The sequence below is a fragment of the Mesoplodon mirus genome (genome assembly GCF_964341445.2).
Source record: "Mesoplodon mirus genome assembly, contig: HAP1_SCAFFOLD_196, whole genome shotgun sequence".
Lineage (NCBI taxonomy): Eukaryota > Metazoa > Chordata > Mammalia > Artiodactyla > Ziphiidae > Mesoplodon > Mesoplodon mirus.
Window position 1 is genome coordinate 239,149 of NW_028295695.1, and position 8,541 is coordinate 247,689.

An 8,541-nucleotide genomic window follows, 5' to 3' on the forward strand; every position below is an offset into this window, starting at 1 on the left:
AGTGCATGGAGAATTGTGATGAGAAGGGTCATGGAGCCTTGTGATGACAGGGCCGTGGAACATTGTGTGGGCAGGTGTCATGGAGCATTGTTATGACAGAGGTAATGGAGCATTGTGATAAGAAGGGCATTGAGCATTTGTCTGAAAGGTTTCATGGATTTTTATGATGAGATTGGGCATATAGCACTGTGATGACAAGGGCACGGAACACTGTGATACATGGTTCATGGAGGATTGTAATGACAAGGCCATTGAGCATTGTGATGAGAAGGGCACTGAGCATTGTGATGACAAGTGTCATGGAGCTTTGTGATGACAAGGGCATGGAGCAATGTGATGAGAGTGTTCATGGAGCTTTGTGATGACAATGACATGGAGCATTGTGATGCCAATGATCATGGAGATTTGTGATGACAAATAACAGGGAGCATTTTGATGACAATTGTGTGGTGCATTGTGATGAGAAGGGCAGGGAGCATTTTGATGACAGGGTCATGCAGCAATTTGATGAAAATGTAATGGAATATTTTGAGGGCAGTGGTTATAGAACATTAAGCTGCCAGGGATCATTTAGCTTTGGGATGAAATGGGTCATGGTGCATTTTGATGACAGGGGTTATGGAACATTGTGATGTCAGGGGTCATGGAACATTGTGATGATAAGGGTATGTAGCACTGTGATGACAGGGGTCATGGAACATTATGATTACAGGGATGAGGGGTATTGTGATGACTAGTGATGGAACATTGTGATATCTCTGGTGAGAGAGCATTTGGATGAGAAGTGCATGGAGCATTGTGATTACAAGGTTTATGGAGCATAGCGATTACAAGGATGTGGACCGATGTGATGAAAAGCACGTGTCACATTGTGATGACAATGGTCATGGAGAATTGTTCTGACAAAGGCATGGAGCATTGTGATGACAAAGGTCACAGAGCCTTGTGATGACTCGGGCAAGGACCGTTTTGATGACAAACGTTATGAAGCATTGTGATGAATGGAGTCACGGAGCATTGTGATGATAGGGGTCATGGAGCATTGTGATGACAAGGGCATGGAGCATTGTGGTGACAGGGGCATGGAGCATTGGTCTGACAACTTTCATAGATTATTGTGATGACAGTGGACATGGTGCATTGTAATGACAAGTGTATGGATCATGGTGATGAGAAGGTCATGGAATATTGTGAAGACAGGTGTCAGGGAGCATTGTGATGACATATGTCATGGTCCATTGCGATGATAATGGCATGGAGCATTGTGATGCTAAATGAAATGGAGGATTGTGATGACAAATAAAATGGAGCATTGTGATGACTAGGGCTTGGAGCAATATGATGACAAGGGCTATTGAGAATTTTCATCACAAGGTCGTGAAGCATTGTGATGAATGGAGTCATGGAGCATTGTGATGACAAGGGCATGGAGCATTGGTCTAATAAGTTTCATGGATTATTGCAATGACAGTTGGAATGGCGCAGTGTGATGACAAGGGTATGGAGCATTGTGAGGACCACGTCATGCAGTATTGTGAAGACAGGTGTCAGGGAGCATTGTGATGAGATATGTAATGGCCCATTGTGATGACAATGGCATAGCGCATTGTGATGCCAAGTGTCATGGACGATTCTAATGACAAAGGTAATGGAGCATTGTGATGACAATGGCTTGGAGCATTGTGATGAAAAGGGTCAGGGAGCATTGTGCTGACAAGTGCATGGAGAATTGTGATGACAATGGTCATGGAACATTCTGATGACAAGCTTGTGGAGTATTTTGATGACAATGGCATGGAGCATTGTGATGAAAACGGCATGGGGCATTGTGATGAAAAAGGCATGGAGCCTTTTCGTGACAGGTTTCAAGGAGCATGCTGACGACAAGATTCAGGAAGCATTGTAATGACAAGTGTATTTAGAATTGTGATGACAATGACCATGGAGCATTGTGATGAAAAGGCCATGGAGTATTCTGATGACAGGCATCATGGAGCGTTGTGATGACAACTTTTATGGAACATTGTTATTACAAGGGTTTGGAGCATTGTGATGAGAGAGGTCATGGATCATTTTGATTTCAAGGAGCATGGAGCACTGTGATGACAAGGGCATGAAGCAATGCGATCCCAATGTTCATAGAGGATTGTGATGACAATGGTAATGGAGTACTGTGATGACAAGCGCATAGAGCATTGTAATGACAAGGTCATGTAGCATTTGCTGACAAAGGCATGGAGCATTGTGATGACAGGTGTCATGGAGCACTGTGATGACAAGCGTCCCGGAGCTTTGTGAATACATGGGTCATGGAGCATTGGGATGACAAGGGCATGGTTCAATGTGATGACAAGGGTCATGGAGCATTGGGCTGAAAATGTTCATGGAGTATTGTGATGACAGGGGTCATGGAGCATTGTGATGACTAGGGAATGGAGCATTTTGATGCCAAGAGTTCCGGATCATTGTGTTGTCAGGTGTCATGGAGTGTTGTGATGACAGTGGTCATGGAGCACTGTGATGATATTGGCCATGGAGCTTTGTGATGAGAAGGTTGTGAAGCATTGTGATTACAGGTGTCTTGATGCATTGTGATGAAATGGGCATGTATCATTGTGATGAAAAAGGCATGGAGCCTTGTCATGACAGGGTTCAAGAAGCATACTGACGACAAGTGTCAGGGAGCATTGTGATGACAAGTGTATTGAGCATTTGATGACAAAAGTCATGGAGCATTGTGATGAGAAGTCCATGGATAATTGTGATGATGAGCGTCATGGGGTGTTGTGATGATAAGTCTTATGGAACATTGTGATCACAAAGGTTTGGAGCATTATGATGACAGAGGTCATGGAGAATTTAGATTTCATTGTGATGACAATAGCCTGAAACATTATGATGATGGGCATGGTGCATTGTGATGACAGGGTTCATGGAGCATTGAAATGAAAAGGGGCATGGAGCATTGTGATTACCGGGGTCTTGGAGCATTGTGATTACAAGGGCATGGAGCATTGTGATGAGAAAGCCATGGAACATTCTGATGACATGCGTCATGGAGCACTGTGATGACAAGGGCATGGAGCATTGTGATTACAGGTGTCTTAGAGCATTGTGATGACAAGGGTCATGGAGCCTTGTGATGACAAGGCCGTGGAACATTGTGATGGCAGGGGTCATGGAGCATTGTTATGACAGAGATAATGGAGCATTGTGATGAGAAGGGCATTGAGCATTGGTCTGAAATGTTTCATGGATTATTGTGATAACAGTTGGAATGGCGCATTGTGATGACAAGGGCATGGAGCATTGTGAGGACCACGTCATGCAGTATTGTGAAGACAGGTGTCAGGGAGCATTGTGATGAGATATGTAATGGCCCATTGTGATGACAATGGCATAGCACATTGTGATGCCAAGTGTCATGGAGGATTCTGATGACAAAGGTAATGAAGCATTGTGATGACAATGGCTTGGAGCATTGTGATGAAAAATGTCAGGGAGCATTGTGCTCACAAGTGCATGGAGAATTGTGATGAGAAGGGTCATGGAGCCTTGTGATGACAGGGCCGTGGAACATTGTGTGGGCAGGTGTCATGGAGCATTGTTATGACAGAGGTAATGGAGCATTGTGATAAGAAGGGCATTGAGCATTTGTCTGAAAGGTTTCATGGATTTTTATGATGAGATTGGGCATATAGCACTGTGATGACAAGGGCACGGAACACTGTGATACATGGTTCATGGAGGATTGTAATGACAAGGCCATTGAGCATTGTGATGAGAAGGGCACTGAGCATTGTGATGACAAGTGTCATGGAGCTTTGTGATGACAAGGGCATGGAGCAATGTGATGAGAGTGTTCATGGAGCTTTGTGATGACAATGACATGGAGCATTGTGATGCCAATGATCATGGAGATTTGTGATGACAAATAACAGGGAGCATTTTGATGACAATTGTGTGGTGCATTGTGATGAGAAGGGCAGGGAGCATTTTGATGACAGGGTCATGCAGCAATTTGATGAAAATGTAATGGAATATTTTGAGGGCAGTGGTTATAGAACATTAAGCTGCCAGGGATCATTTAGCTTTGGGATGAAATGGGTCATGGTGCATTTTGATGACAGGGGTTATGGAACATTGTGATGTCAGGGGTCATGGAACATTGTGATGATAAGGGTATGTAGCACTGTGATGACAGGGGTCATGGAACATTATGATTACAGGGATGAGGGGTATTGTGATGACTAGTGATGGAACATTGTGATATCTCTGGTGAGAGAGCATTTGGATGAGAAGTGCATGGAGCATTGTGATTACAAGGTTTATGGAGCATAGCGATTACAAGGATGTGGACCGATGTGATGAAAAGCACGTGTCACATTGTGATGACAATGGTCATGGAGAATTGTTCTGACAAAGGCATGGAGCATTGTGATGACAAAGGTCACAGAGCCTTGTGATGACTCGGGCAAGGACCGTTTTGATGACAAACGTTATGAAGCATTGTGATGAATGGAGTCACGGAGCATTGTGATGATAGGGGTCATGGAGCATTGTGATGACAAGGGCATGGAGCATTGTGGTGACAGGGGCATGGAGCATTGGTCTGACAACTTTCATAGATTATTGTGATGACAGTGGACATGGTGCATTGTAATGACAAGTGTATGGATCATGGTGATGAGAAGGTCATGGAATATTGTGAAGACAGGTGTCAGGGAGCATTGTGATGACATATGTCATGGTCCATTGCGATGATAATGGCATGGAGCATTGTGATGCTAAATGAAATGGAGGATTGTGATGACAAATAAAATGGAGCATTGTGATGACTAGGGCTTGGAGCAATATGATGACAAGGGCTATTGAGAATTTTCATCACAAGGTCGTGAAGCATTGTGATGAATGGAGTCATGGAGCATTGTGATGACAAGGGCATGGAGCATTGGTCTAATAAGTTTCATGGATTATTGCAATGACAGTTGGAATGGCGCAGTGTGATGACAAGGGTATTGAGCATTGTGAGGACCACGTCATGCAGTATTGTGAAGACAGGTGTCAGGGAGCATTGTGATGAGATATGTAATGGCCCATTGTGATGACAATGGCATAGCGCATTGTGATGCCAAGTGTCATGGACGATTCTAATGACAAAGGTAATGGAGCATTGTGATGACAATGGCTTGGAGCATTGTGGTGACAGGGGCATGGAGCATTGGTCTGACAACTTTCATAGATTATTGTGATGACAGTGGACATGGTGCATTGTAATGACAAGTGTATGGATCATGGTGATGAGAAGGTCATGGAATATTGTGAAGACAGGTGTCAGGGAGCATTGTGATGACATATGTCATGGTCCATTGCGATGATAATGGCATGGAGCATTGTGATGCTAAATGAAATGGAGGATTGTGATGACAAATAAAATGGAGCATTGTGATGACTAGGGCTTGGAGCAATATGATGACAAGGGCTATTGAGAATTTTCATCACAAGGTCGTGAAGCATTGTGATGAATGGAGTCATGGAGCATTGTGATGACAAGGGCATGGAGCATTGGTCTAATAAGTTTCATGGATTATTGCAATGACAGTTGGAATGGCGCAGTGTGATGACAAGGGTATGGAGCATTGTGAGGACCACGTCATGCAGTATTGTGAAGACAGGTGTCAGGGAGCATTGTGATGAGATATGTAATGGCCCATTGTGATGACAATGGCATAGCGCATTGTGATGCCAAGTGTCATGGACGATTCTAATGACAAAGGTAATGGAGCATTGTGATGACAATGGCTTGGAGCATTGTGATGAAAAGGGTCAGGGAGCATTGTGCTGACAAGTGCATGGAGAATTGTGATGACAATGGTCATGGAACATTCTGATGACAAGCTTGTGGAGTATTTTGATGACAATGGCATGGAGCATTGTGATGAAAACGGCATGGGGCATTGTGATGAAAAAGGCATGGAGCCTTTTCGTGACAGGTTTCAAGGAGCATGCTGACGACAAGATTCAGGAAGCATTGTAATGACAAGTGTATTTAGAATTGTGATGACAATGACCATGGAGCATTGTGATGAAAAGGCCATGGAGTATTCTGATGACAGGCATCATGGAGCGTTGTGATGACAACTTTTATGGAACATTGTTATTACAAGGGTTTGGAGCATTGTGATGAGAGAGGTCATGGATCATTTTGATTTCAAGGAGCATGGAGCACTGTGATGACAAGGGCATGAAGCAATGCGATCCCAATGTTCATAGAGGATTGTGATGACAATGGTAATGGAGTACTGTGATGACAAGCGCATAGAGCATTGTAATGACAAGGTCATGTAGCATTTGCTGACAAAGGCATGGAGCATTGTGATGACAGGTGTCATGGAGCACTGTGATGACAAGCGTCCCGGAGCTTTGTGAATACATGGGTCATGGAGCATTGGGATGACAAGGGCATGGTTCAATGTGATGACAAGGGTCATGGAGCATTGGGCTGAAAATGTTCATGGAGTATTGTGATGACAGGGGTCATGGAGCATTGTGATGACTAGGGAATGGAGCATTTTGATGCCAAGAGTTCCGGATCATTGTGTTGTCAGGTGTCATGGAGTGTTGTGATGACAGTGGTCATGGAGCACTGTGATGATATTGGCCATGGAGCTTTGTGATGAGAAGGTTGTGAAGCATTGTGATTACAGGTGTCTTGATGCATTGTGATGAAATGGGCATGTATCATTGTGATGAAAAAGGCATGGAGCCTTGTCATGACAGGGTTCAAGAAGCATACTGACGACAAGTGTCAGGGAGCATTGTGATGACAAGTGTATTGAGCATTTGATGACAAAAGTCATGGAGCATTGTGATGAGAAGTCCATGGATAATTGTGATGATGAGTGTCATGGGGTGTTGTGATGATAAGTCTTATGGAACATTGTGATCACAAAGGTTTGGAGCATTATGATGACAGAGGTCATGGAGAATTTAGATTTCATTGTGATGACAATAGCCTGAAACATTATGATGATGGGCATGGTGCATTGTGATGACAGGGTTCATGGAGCATTGAAATGAAAAGGGGCATGGAGCATTGTGATTGCCGGGGTCTTGGAGCATTGTGATTACAAGGGCATGGAGCATTGTGATGAGAAAGCCATGGAACATTCTGATGACATGCGTCATGGAGCACTGTGATGACAAGGGCATGGAGCATTGTGATTACAGGTGTCTTAGAGCATTGTGATGACAAGGGTCATGGAGCCTTGTGATGACATGCCGTTGAACAATGTGATGGCATGTGTCATGGAGCATTGTTATGACAGAGGTAATGGAGCATTGTGATGAGAAGGGCATTGAGCTTTGGTCTAAAATATTTCATGGATTATTGTGATGAGAGTGGGCATGGAGCATTGGGATGACAAGGGCACGGAACACTGTGATGCATGGTTCATGGAGTATTGTAATGACAAGGGCATGGAGCATTGTGATGAGAAGGGCATCGAGCATTGTGATGACAAGTGTCATGGAGCTTTGTGATGACAAGCGCATGGAGCAATGTGATGAGAGTGTTCATGGAGAACTGTGATGACAATGACACGGAGCATTGTGATGCCAATTGTCATGGAGATTTGTGATGACAAATAACAGGGAGCATTTCGATGACAATGGTGTGGTTCCTTGTGATGAGAAGGGCAGGGAGCATTTTGATGACAGGGTCATGCAGCAATTTGATGAAAATGTAATGGAATATTTTGAGGTGAGGGGGTTTAGAACATTGTGATGTCAGGGGTCATGGAGGTTTGGGATGAAATGGGTCATGGTGCATTTTGATGACAGGGGTTATGGAACATTGTGATGTCAGGGGTCATGGAATATTGTGATGATAAGGGTATGTAGCACTGTGATGACAGGGGTCATGGAACATTATGATTACAGGGGTGAGGGGTATTGTGATGACTAGTGATGGAACATTGTGATATCTCTGCTGAGAGAGCATTTGGATGAGAAGTGCTTGGACCACTGTGATTACAAGGTTTATGGAGCACAGTGATTACAAGGTTGTGGACCGATGTGATGAAAAGCACGTGGCACATTGTGATGACAAGGGTCATGGAGCATTGTTCTGACAAAGGCATGGAGCATTGTGATGACAAGTGTCAGGGAGCGTTGTGATGAAAAGTTCAGGGAGCATTGTGGTTACAAAGGTCACAGAGCCTTGTGATGACACGGGCATGGACCGTTTTGATGACAAACGTTATGAAGCATTGTGATGACTGGATTCACGGTGCATTGTGATGATAGGGGTCATGGAGCATTGTGAGGACAAGGGCATGGTGCATTGTGGTGACAGGGGCATGGAGCATTGGTCTGAAAATTTTCAAAGATTATTGTGATGACAGTGGACATGGTGCATTGTAATGACAAGTGTATGGATCATGGTGATGAGAAGGTCATGGAGTATTGTGAAGACAGTTGTCAGGGAGCATTGTGATGACATATGTCATGGTCCATTGCAATGATAATGGCATGGAGCAT